Here is a 12,772-nt window from a genome sequence, read left to right on the forward strand (position 1 = left end):
ACCCCAACCCCAGCTCAGAGTTGGGTGGAGATAGGTGGATAATGGATCCAGGGAGGGAAGATTAGACAGAAAAACCAGCACATAATGGATGATGTTATACTGCTAGAAGCAGGGGAAGTAATTGGATGTTGTCTATATCTGCAATTAGTAGATGTTATTTTAAAGTGGCTCTGCTGTACTTTTTACTTGAAGTGAAAAACTTACCAAACTAGCTTAAAAGTAAGGATAGATAGCAAAAATATTTCTATGTAATCAGCTGCTATGTTCTAGAAAAGAAAAGAACCAGCTTGTAGGAGTTTTGACTCCCACTTTCCTATTCCTGCCCCTCATTTTTGAGAGGCAATTATTCTTGTTTCTACTGGAATCTCATTTTCTCCCCAGGCCCCACAGCTGTTGGCACTGACTTCTTTCCTTACCACCTCCCATGTCATATCAGATGTCTAAGGGGTTCTCCTTCCCAACATAAAAGGCAGAGCTTGCTTATCTGGATATAACTTATACCTTAGCTCTTTGGTACTGTGCATGGCTAATTACCCCCATGGACCATAAAATTAGGATCCATTCGTCCCCTTCTTAGCCAGAAACTGCACTGCCTATCTTTTTTTTTTTTTTTTTCGTTTCCTAGGCTGGAGTGCAGTGGTGTGGTCTCAGCTCACTGCAATCTCTGCCTTCCAGGTTCAAGCGATTCTCCTGCCTCAGCCTCCTGAGTAGCTGGGAGTACAGGCACCTGCCACCATGCCCGGCTAATTTTTGTATTTTAGTAGATACAGAATTTCACCATATTGGCCAACCTGGTCTTGAACTCTTGACCTCAAATGATCCACCTGCCTCGGCCTCCCAAATTGTTGGGATTATAGGTGTCAGCCACTATGCCTGGCCCCCACTGCCCATCTTGAAGTAAAAGAACAGCACCTGCCGGTGTTGTGCACTCCGGAGAGGTAGGGCTAAAGGAGGACTCCATCTTGGTCCCTGGTACTGAGGGACAGCAGGTATCTGCAATACTGGAGGAGGCCAGTAGGGGTGCCCCACCTCACACTCTCCTTTTATCCTCATCTGTCTCTCCTTACAGGTCCTCTGCCTGCTCCTGCTTACCCTACTGACCTATCTCCTTCACACAGGGAGTCCCCAGAAGCAGAGAGAGGAGCGTCCTCTCAGAGCACTTGCCAGGAAGCTTTCTTCTGCCTGGGGTCCACCGTTTTCCCTCAATCTGGCTGCCCACCACCATTCTTTCTCTGCTTCTCTCGCTCTCATATTCCCGCAGATGGGAGATGACAGCATAAGGGGGAGGTGAATGGGATTCTTTTGTTTCTCTGGTCCTTAAAGTCTGTAGGGGAGAGTTTCAGAATAAGGATGTGACTGATCCTAATCACTTTTTTGAATTTTCTAGTCTCTTAGGCTTGTGGTTAAGACTGTCATCTGGTATGGGGAACCACATTTGTCAAGTAGGTAATTTTTTCTGCTGGGCTTTCTAGAAAGAATGAGGGATTTTAATGGAGCTAGAGCAAGAGCTCAGCAGAGCCAGGGAGAAACAAATAATTCTCTTGGCTAAGACTGAGGGTGGCTTCAGGAAGGGCTGAGGTACCTGGGCATGTAAGGCTGTGTCTGCCTGGAGAGGACATCAGAGGGCCTCCTGTGAGAGGAGCCAGAGGAGGCCAGGTGTTATTCTGTGCCTGATCCTACAGGTGTGGGAGTTGAGCCAGGAGCCTTGGGCCTGAGGCTGCAAAGATGTTTCCTTCCTACTTCTTCTGGGGATTATGAGTCACTGAGTTGAAGACAGGGGATGACTCCAAAGGACTAGGGAGTCACTAATACAGGTGTCCTGTTACACTGGGATTTCCTTGAGGGCAGGGGTCATGGTGTCTTCCTTATAACTTAGCCCCCAGAACAATACCTGATACTCAGTAGGTGCTGAAAGGATGGTTACTGAGTGAATGAAGAATGAAGACCGTTGATATTTTTCTGTTAACTTTCTCTTTAAGCATGGTGGTAAAAGCACTCATCAGCTGGAGTTTTTCTTTCTAGATCATAGGTGGGAGTAACTACCAAAGTAGAGTAATCCGCTTGTCCCCTCCTCATCTTCAGTGCCTTCTCCTCTTCCCCCAGACAATATAAAGGTAACTTGGGAGTAGGTTTGGGGATCAAGCCAGCTTTCTGAGCTCCCAATTCCAAACACGTGTCTATTCCCTGGTGCCCTGGAAAACTTGTGCCTGAGAAAAGCCCGTAGGAGAACTGTGAGTCTTACTTTTCTTTTTATTCAACTCTCAAGTCCAAGGCTATAAAACCTGGGCCAGAGCTCTAGATGGGGTGTGCCCTTGGTGCTTTGGGATCCAGCAAGGAGAGCCTTCCAGACCACAGGCTTTGTCCAAAATCAATCACTCTTTATGTGGGGGACAATTGTGAATAACCATCCCCATGCCAAAACTGGAGATTGCCAGGGCTTAAAAGGCCAATTAACATAACCCCAGGAGTTCTGAGTACATTGCCATAAAAACCAACAGCCCTGCTGCTTACTCCAATTCAGAGAGATCTTGACTCACAGGGCCCATGACTCAGAATGCCCCAGGCAGATTTTAATAGGTTCTAGGAACATCTCCTCTCACTACTGTCTGAGGACAGGAGGCTCTGCTCAGGTGATAATTGCCTTGACCTTGAGTCTACTGAAAACTGGCAAGAAAATGCTATTGTGGCCAGGGAGTTTTTAGTGCTTGAGAAGGCCAGAAGCAAAGCCAGGGCTCATAGAGACACAGTAAAACCTGGTTTAACCACTGGGCTGGGAAACTGCATGGTCTCAGGAGACCCACAGAGACTCCTCAGTCTTCCATGAAAAGTCCAGCCCTACTTAATAGGCAGGAAACCATAGACGGGATTTAGTGTGATAGTTCCAAGTGGGACCTATAGTCTCAGACTTCCGGCTACACAATCATAGGGAAGCTCCTAGCTTCTATGAGCCTCAGTTTACTCATCTTTAAAATGGAAGTAATCATAAGTTGTTATGAGGTTTGTTAAACAAAAACAGCATAGTGTCTGGTAGGCAATAAATGTCTGATATACTCACTTTCTTCCTCTGCACTCAGTAGGGAGCCAAGATGAAGTCAAACATTCGATGTCAGTGGTAGGAAGAGAGGAAAATATTTTACCTAATGTAAATGTCCAGGAAGAGTTTCCTGACCGACATCGAATCTAACAAAGAAAGAAATACAAATAATATATATAAACTGCAACTGGAGGGTTGATTCTTTTACCAATGTGTAGCAAATTCTTTGCAGAACCCACAGTACTTAAGCAGTACCCAAGGCCACATGAAGATACCATTTGATTACTCAACAAGCTTGCATTAAGCTCCTATGAAAAACAATATGGCTTAGTCCTGCCCTCAAGAGGTTCACAGTCTAGGTGGGAAGACACATTCAAACACATTAGGTGACTCTAGGGCAAAGGCTTGAATGCAGTCATAGTTAAACAAGCCTCTCTCAGAATCATTTGGCAAACTTGTTAAAGCGCAAGTCCTAGACTCCATCCCGACTGATACTGGATCAGGGATCATGCCTATTACCTTACATTTCTAGCAAACTCCAGTGATGCTGTTCTGCTATTTTATGGCTGTTTGAGTAGCATTGTTATAATAGAAGTCAAAGTTATGGGGTTGTTTATAGAGGAAGGAAAGAGTAATTTCTTGTAGTGGGGAGGATACTATCTGGAGTGACTTCATGGAGGAAGTACTGTAGTTTTTAATCGAAGCCTAGAAGTCTGGGTAGGATTTCAGCAGGCAGCAACTGTAAGTGTCTTCACATAAACAAAATACTAAAAAGTCAGGAAACAACGCAGAAATGCAGAATATATTCAGCAAGCAGAATAGCAGGGTGCATAAGGTGTGGAAGGAAGAGTGACAGGAAGCAATGCTGGGCATTGGTTTCTAGAAGACCTTGAGTCCACTAACTGGGTGCTGAGGCAGAGGAGGTCAGGCTTATTTTGTAACTGACAGGGATCATGAAATATTTTTGAACATGAGAAGAATGTCATCAGTTCGATGACCTAATGCTTCATGTCTGAGTGAGAGATGGATTGGAGGAAGTGATGAGGAATGGGAAGATGAGTTTGTGCACAGACTTATTAAATTCTTTAAGTGATAAGGAGGTCATCTGGAAGCCTAACCTAGGCCAGTGGGAGTGGTAAGAAGGCCTTAGGAAGAGAAAATGGAGGACATATCATCAGAATTTTAAAATTAAATTACACATGGTAGGTGAGAGAGGAACAAGTCAAAGATTACCCTAAGGAGCAAAGACTGAGTACTGATGCCAGCAGAAGAGAAAGTAATTTTAGGGAAAGAAAGGATTCAACAAGGAAGATAGTGACCTTGGTTTTGTACCTGTTGAATTTGAGGTGCCTACAAGTTATCTAGTAGCTTGCTTTGCAAAACCGAGGTTCAGTAGAGAGGCTGAGGCTGTGCAGATATTAAATATTTTTCATTATCTGAGTGTGTCACGCTGAAGTGATTGTGGAACCCAGGAGAGTAGATGACTTCATCAGGGAGAACACACAGGGTGAGGAGAGAAGGATGAAGGCAACTGAACCTTAGGGAGTGTCTACATGTAAGTGGTTGGTGGAAGTTGCCTGCAGAGAAAACTCAGCAAGAATGGTCTGGGAGGTCCTGGGGAGGCAGCTGAATGCTGTGTCCAGAAGAACAAAGGAGAAGACTTTGGCAGGGAGTGATTTGCAGAGTTAACTGTGACATAAACTTAGAAGGAAGAAAGAGAAGCCATTGGATGTGTGGCTCGGGACGTTCAGGAGTGCACTTTCCATGGTGGGGCAGGATCCAGGCTTCCGGGAGTCAGTAAGTAAACCGGGGCGAGGAAGTAGAGGAAGCAAGTGGTGAGTGGTGACAGAAAGAAAATGGGACAGTAACTTGAGAGGGAGACAAGGTCTTGGGAGGATTTGGTTGTTTTTTTCAGAGTCTGGAGATGTGCATGTGTATAGGCCAAGGGGAAGGAGCCAGTGGGAAGGGAAGGATTAAAGAGGTAGTAAGAGAGAGAGGAGATGAGTGAGGCTGGGGGTCTGGGAAGGTTGGAGAGGCTGGGACAGATAGCTCTGGGGCTGAAGGGCCACTTCCGTATGAGGTCCTCTGGGTGTTCTCGCAATGAAACTGACTTGGACAAGGTCCAAGCAAGACTCTCCTTTCAGTAAAGCGAACAGCATGGTGGCACTAACACTTCTCTAAGAAGCTCAAATACAGAGGTGTCTCCTTTTCCCCAAGACCAGTCTTCTCCACTTTCAAGCATTCAAAAAGGTCCAAAAGTTAAATTAGAGTTTCAATATTCTAATTTTCCAGCAAATTTATTTCCTTCCTGTGTTAGCCAAATCAAGGAGTCTTTTCCCTCACCTGGGTCCCCAAATTTAATTAGCCAACTTCCTCCTTCCCTTCTGAGAGTCAGAAAATAGACTTTTTCTCTCCTTCCCCTCCTGGCTTTTGCTTATCTAAGCTAAGGTCCTCATGAGAGCTTTCAGCTGCTTTATTTCAGCTGGTCCCTCATAGCCACACTGACTCTGGTTAACCTTCTCTAGCTCCTCTGGGACCACTTTTAGGAAAGTTTGCTAGGTATTCTGACCTACTAATAGGTCCCTTAAGGAGAAGTCCACACCGTCACAGTAGATCCTACTACCTAACACCTAGTGAAATCCTAGGCTTTGCTGAGCTCAGCCAAGACACCACAGGAAACACATGGTCTGGGGTTCCCAGAGAGATTGTCTATCTCTCAAAGAATAATGCTAAACAGACAAAGTACAAAACTGTCTGGAATAGAAGGCTTTGGGGTTTTAAAGAGCCCACTTTTTGTTTTTTCTAAAAATTTGTTTGGGAGGGATTAGCTTTGTGACTAAGCATAGGAAATAGACGAAATGTGTTTCCTAGATTTCATCTTATTTTTAGGTAGTATTACGGCATTATTCATTTCACCTTGGCATTGCTCCACATGCTAATGCTTTTTAAAAAGCATGTCATTAGTTTGAGTGACAGAAACATGTTCTGCACCCTTCATAGATATTCAATATCTGTTCTTAAAACATTTTCTTAAACATCAAGGTCTGTTCCATAACATTTACACAACCACAGCACTGAAAATTGTAACTGTCATCTTTCATGTTAAATTGAAGATATCAGGAGAAAGAAAATGACCAAACACGATTATAAAGATGGCAAGTGGGACGTAAACTTCTGCTCTAAGGCATAGTTTCAAAACCTTTTATTATACTTTAAGTTCTGGGATACATGTGCAGAACATGTAGGTTTGTTACATAGGTGTACATGTGCCATGATTTGCTGTACCCACCACCCTGTCATCTACATTAGGTATTTCTGCTAATGCTATCCCCCTCCCCTAGCCCCCCACTCCTGTGACAGGTCCATGTGTGTGATGTTCCCTGCCCTGTCTCCATGTGTTCTCATTGTTCAACTCTCCTATGAGTGAGAACATGCGGTGTTTGGTTTTCTGTTCCTGTGTTAGTTTGCTGAGAATGATGGTTTCCGGTTTCATCCATGTCCCTGCAAAGGACATGAACTCATCCTTTTATGGCTGCATAGTATTCCATGGTGTATATGTGCCACATTTTCTTTATCCAGGCTATCATTGGTAGGCAGTTGGGTTGGTTCCAAGTCTTTGCTATTGTGAACAGTGCTGCAATAAACATACATGCGCATGTATCTTTATAGAATGATTTATAATCCTTTGGGTATATAGCCAGTAATGGGATTTCTGGGTCAAATGCTATCTCTGGTTCTAGATCCTTGAGGAATCACCACACTGTCTTTCACAATGGTTGAACTAATTTACACTCCCAACAGTGTAAAAGCATTCCTATTTCTTCACATCTTCTCCAGCATCTGTTGTTTCTTGGTTTTATAATGATTGCCATTCTAACTGGTGTGAGATGGTATCTCATTGTGGTTTTGATCTGCATTTCTCTAATGATCAGTGATTATGAGCTTTTTTTTCATGTTTCCTGGCCGCATAAATGTCTTCTTTTGAGAAGTGTCTGTTCATATCCTTCACCTACTTTTTGATGGGGTTGTATTTTTCTTGTAAATTTAAGTTCTTTGTAGATTCTGGATATTAGCCCTTTGTCAGATGGATAGATTACAAAAAATTTCTCCCATTCTGTAGGTGGCCTATTCACTCAGATGATAGTTTCTTTTGCTGTGCAGAAGCTCTTTAGTTTCATTAGATCCCATTTGTCAAGTTTGACTTTTGTTGCCATTGCTTTTTGTGTTTTAGTCATGAAGTCTTTGCTCATGCCTATGTCCTGAATGGTATTGCCTAGGTTTTCTTCTAGGATTTTTATGGTTTTATGTTTAAGTCTTTAATCCATCTTGAATTAATTTTTGTATAAGGTGTAAGGAAGGGATCCAGTTTCAGTTTTCTGCATATGGCCAGCCAGTTTTCCCAACACCATTTATTAAATAGGGAATTCTTTCCCCATTTCTTGTTTTTGTCAGGTTTGTCAAAGATCAGATGTTTGTAGATGTGTGGTGTTATTTCTGAGGCTTCTGTTCTGTTCCATTGGTCTATATATCTATTTTGGTACCAGTACCATGCTGTTTTGGTTACTGTAGCCTTGTAGTATAGTTTGAAGTCAGGTAGCATGATGCCTCCAGCTTTGTTCTTTTTGCTTAGGATAGACTTGGGCTATTTTTTGGTTCCATATGAATTTTAAAGTAGTTTTTTCTAATTCTGTGAAGAAAGTCAATGGTAGCTTATTGGGGATAGTATTGAATCTATAAATTACTTTGGGCAGTATGGCCATTTTCACAATATTGATTCTTCCTATCCATGAGCATGGAATGTTTTCCCATTTGTGTCCTCTTATTTCCTTGAGCAGTGGTTCGTAGTTCTTCTTAAAAATGTTCTTCACATCCCTTCTAAGTTGTATTCCTAGGTCTTTTATTCTCTTTGTAGCAATTGTGAATGGGAGTTCACTCATTATTTGGCTGTTTGTGTGTTATTGGTGTATAGGAATGCTTGTGATTTTTGCACATTGATTTTGTATCCTGAGACTTTGCTGAAGTTGCATATCAGCTTAAGGAGTTTTGGGGCTGAGACGATGAGGTTTTCTAAATATACAATCATATCATCTGCAAACAGAGACAATTTGACTTCCTCTCTTCCTATTTGAATACCCTTTATTTCTTTCTCTTGCCTGATTGCCCTGGCCAGAACTTCCAATACTATGTTGAATAGGAGTGGTGAGAGAGGGCATCCTTGTCTTGTGCTGGTTTTCAAAGGGAATGCTTCCAGTTTTTGCCCATTCAGTGTGATATTGGCCGTGGGTTTGTCATAAATAGCTCCTATCATTTTGAGATACATTCCAGCAATAACTAGTTTGACAGTTTTTAACATAAAGTGGTTTATCAAAGGCCTCTTCTGCATCTATTGAGATAATCATGTGATTTTTGTCAGTGGTTCTGTTTATGTAATGGATTACATTTATCGATTTGTGTATGTTAAATTGGCCTTGCATCCCAGGGATGAAGCCGATTTGATAATAGTGGATAAGCTTTTGATGTGCTGCCGGATTCATACCGAATCTGGCAAACCAAAATCAAAACTTTTTTATAACATGAATATGAAGAGTTTATTTCATACTGTCTTTCATTTTTGTTTCAGCCTTTAAAATAGTATTCATGGACATTTATGAGAAATATAGATTTAATAAAATACAGAGAATGAACTGTGCTTTAAAATTAGAGAGGGAGTAATACATATTATTGCATGTTTTTGGTGTAATAATATTGCTATCAAATCTTTATTTTCAAAAGTATTCATCTTGGTCAATGTTGCAGTAATAAAAAATATTTAATATCTGCTCGTGATATATAATAATCATTTTGCCTGAGTAGATGTGACCACTAACCAAAGTGACCTGGTGAGTATGTAAGGAAAAGAGTTTGCCCATTTATGCTGCTTCACATCTTCCAATGTGAAGAGCAGGTTCGTATGCAGGATACACACAGATGCTAGAGTCAGACTGGTTTAAATCACAGCTCTGTGTGACCTTCATCAATATCCTTGCTGTCCCACTGTCTCGGATTCCTCTTCTGTAATATGGGGAATATAAAATAGTAATCTACCTGAAACGGTGTGGTCACTAGATAATTTAACGTAGGCAGAGTGCTGCAACAGACACTGTGGCTACTCCATGCAGATACCCATCCCCCACCTGCTGAGGGTTTGGGCCACTAGAGACTCAGACCTGGCCAGGCATGGTGGCTCATGCCTGCAATCCCAGCACTTTGCGAGGCCGAGGTGCGCGGATCGCTTGAGGTCAGCAGTTTGAGACTAGCCTGGGCAACATAGAGAAGCCCCGTCTCTATTAAAAATAAAAAAAGTTAGCCAGTCATGGTGGTGCACACCTGCAGTCCCAGCTACTCAGGAGGCTGAGGCAGGAGAATTGCTTGAACCCAGGAGGTAGATGTTGCAGTGAGCCAAGATTGCACCACTGCACTCCAGCCTGGATGACAGAGCAAGACTTCATGTCAAAAACAAAACAAAAACAAACAAAAAAACAAAAACCAAAAAAAACCTCATACCTGCACCCTTCTCAAGAGGCTTGCCCCTGGCTGACAGACGTTGTCTTGAGGGGGATGCTTGTTATGCACTCTCCCAGCACCCACTACTGCAAGTGGCCCATAGCTAATGAACTACTGGCTCAGGGTGATAAGAGCCAGCACCCCTGCTTCTGGAGGACTAAACACTGTAGTACAATCCACTGGTCAGAACTCCCATAGGATCAGGCTGGGGCTAGACTGCTGAAACCATACTTCGTTTATCTTCTTTCCCTGTCCTACTTCTCTCATACCTTTCCTGGTTTCCCCTCCATAAAATTATTCCTTCCCTTGCACAGAGTCCCTGGCTCAAGCTCTGCTGGGGAACTGGACCTGAGACCAATACTTCAAATAGTGCTTGGCACTATGTTAGCAATTATGAAGGATTAAAACAATCAAACTTTTTGGTCTAAGTCAGATGTACAAATTGGAGACTTTATTGTTTAGAATGGAGTGACTTGCACATCAGTCATCAGAGCTGATAAATAACTGCTTCCACATCAGCTTGTCTTTAAAATTTTCTTTCAATGGAAATGCTTAAAGAAAGCCCATTTCAGAGTTGTCAGGGCACAGTCTGAACAAGGACAGAGAGTGTCCAGCACAACTGGGGAGTGTGAGGCCTGACTCCATAGCTGATGAGCAGGTAAGGTTGCAGGTGTCCTAGGTTTCAGAGTCTGTGGAACAGAGCAGGAGAAGGGGCAAAGCAGCAGGCACTGGGAGGAGCCATGGTTCAGCTCTCCCTCATTTCTTGAGAGACAGGAAGAGGTTTGTACCCTGGGGTACTTTAGCTGCTTGAAGTAACCAAGTCTTAGGCATTGTTTTGTTCAAATCAGGATAGAGGAAACTTCTCTCAATATTGAAAAAACAGAAAAGGCAATGGAAAAAAAAAAGGAGGGAGAGGATGGGAGCTTTAGTTACCAGAAAGTGAAGACTGTTCCTGTGTAGCAGGGGAGAGAAGGGAATTATCTAGATTTAGGAGAGTGGACAGAGGGAAAACTCAGACAAATTTAACTGCTAAAATGCTAATCTGTGCTGGAAGGGCAGGAAGTATCCCCCTGGGAATGTGTTACTGTTGAGGAGAAAGGCCATCAGCAAACCTAAGGGGGCCATGTTGCAGGAGCAAAGCCCCTACAAAAGAGCTAAGCTGCAAGCCCGTAGGTGGCAGTGTATGCCAGAAGGGACAGCCAAAACAGGCAGCTAGGCCTAGGAATTTTATCTTCAGAAATCCAAATGCAGTCTTGAAGATATTATCTTCCGTCTCCTATCTCTTGATGGAAAAGCAAAGCCACCATGCATCAGTTTGCAGTTGTGTAACATCCATTTGGTCAATGACTACCTCTGGTTTGTTTCCTGGAAGCTGTGCAATCATCACCGCTATCATTTAGGGCTGATAATTTTGAGATACCTGTGTCCAGATAAAAATCTGGTCTCCTGGGAGACCAAATCAGACATTGATTTTCTTTACTACCAGGATCACTCACAGGATAAAGTAAGACAATGGCCAGGAGGGAAGATGGGTTCATCTGGATATTAGGCACTAAGGCTGGCTGCATCACTGCGATGGAAGATACACGAGAGGCACTTGTAAGGGTCTCAAGTCCATTCTGACAAGGCTTCTTAGCAAAATTCAAGGCCAAAAGAGGAGGAAGGAGGGTTCTCTGGAGCTCTGGCTCATGTTTAGCAAGGCCTATCTCCCTAGGCCTTGAGTTCACTGCCTTGGAGTGACACAACCATGTATTGGAAGAGATTTTAAGGTTAACTGTACATTTTTTCACATTATTTTGGTCAGCCCTCAAAACAGTGATGTTATTTCCTCTTTTTTAATTAAAATGAGAAAACTGAGGCTTAGAAAATTTAGCACCTTTAGGAAGTGGCAAAATAAGCATTTCGACCCTGGCTATTGGCTTGAGAGTCTGGTGTTCTTCATTAGAGAAGAAAGCACAGCCCTGCTGTGAATATGTTCTCAGAGAATGTATCTTTTACCATAGGACTTGCCATTTTCATCTTTTGATTTATTTTTTGAATACTATTACATTTGCATCTTTGAAAATCCAAAAAGGGTAAAATACTCCATACCATCCTTGTCCCTCATCTGCCATGCTCTTTCTTTCCAGCGCCATGGTAACCACTATTCTTAGTTTCTTCCATAGTCTCTTTATGTTGTATCAGGAAGCATGAGCTTCTTTTCTTCTGCCTTCTTTTACACAAAAGTTACCATGTAATAAACAGCATTTAATACCTTCCTTTGTCCAATTAACTATACATCCTAGAGCTCTTTCTGTATAGTTTTACAGGAGGCTTTTTCATTCTTTAGAGTTGTATAGTATTCTCTTGTATGGATGTTCTATAATTTATTGAATCAGTTCTCTATTGATAGAAACTTGGGTTGTTTCCTATTTTTTACTACTACAAAATGCTCCAAGGAACAACCTTGTACATTCATACTTTAGTACATATACAAGTATATCTGTAGGTTACTTTTCTAAAAGATGAATTGCTGTAGAAAAATGTTTACATATTTGTAATTTTGTGAATAGTCATCAGAAACTGATAAAGCCAAAAACCGAACACAAAGCCGTTTCATCCCTCATACCAGGGTTTAACAATTGGTTTACATAGGACACACCCAACTAATGAGGACTCCAGTTCATTTCCTTTACGAACTGAGTAAATACAAGGCCATTCTTCATAGCAGATTCTTCCAGGGCTCTTATCTTCGACTTTTGGTTGTCTTTTTTTTTTTTTTTTGGTAGGGGCTCTAAGGCAAGAAAATTGGAGATATTTTTGAAATTCTTCCTCTTGTCCTTCAGATACATCATGCTGGAAAAAAGCTGAGATAAGCATCTCTCTGCAACTGGCCTTAGTGAAACAGAAAAATCACAGGCTCTGGGGTCAGAAAGATCTAAATTTGAAGACTGGTTTTCTCACTTTTTAAATGTATGATCTTGGGTGGGAATTTTAACCTCTCCAAGTCTTGGTTCTTTCATCTGGGGAAGAGAAAAAAAATACTTGAACCCATCAAAAATGGTTGTGGTGAGGTTAAAGATAATGTCATTGGAAATTGATAAAGCCAAAAACCAAACACAAAGCCATTTCATCCCTCATACCAGGGTTTCACAATTGGTTTAAAAACACACCAAGGGCTCAATGAATGATTTCTGTTATTTTGTAAAACTGTCC

This window comes from Macaca mulatta, chromosome 6, assembly GCF_049350105.2.
Source record: "Macaca mulatta isolate MMU2019108-1 chromosome 6, T2T-MMU8v2.0, whole genome shotgun sequence".
NCBI classification, from domain to species: Eukaryota; Metazoa; Chordata; class Mammalia; order Primates; family Cercopithecidae; genus Macaca; species Macaca mulatta.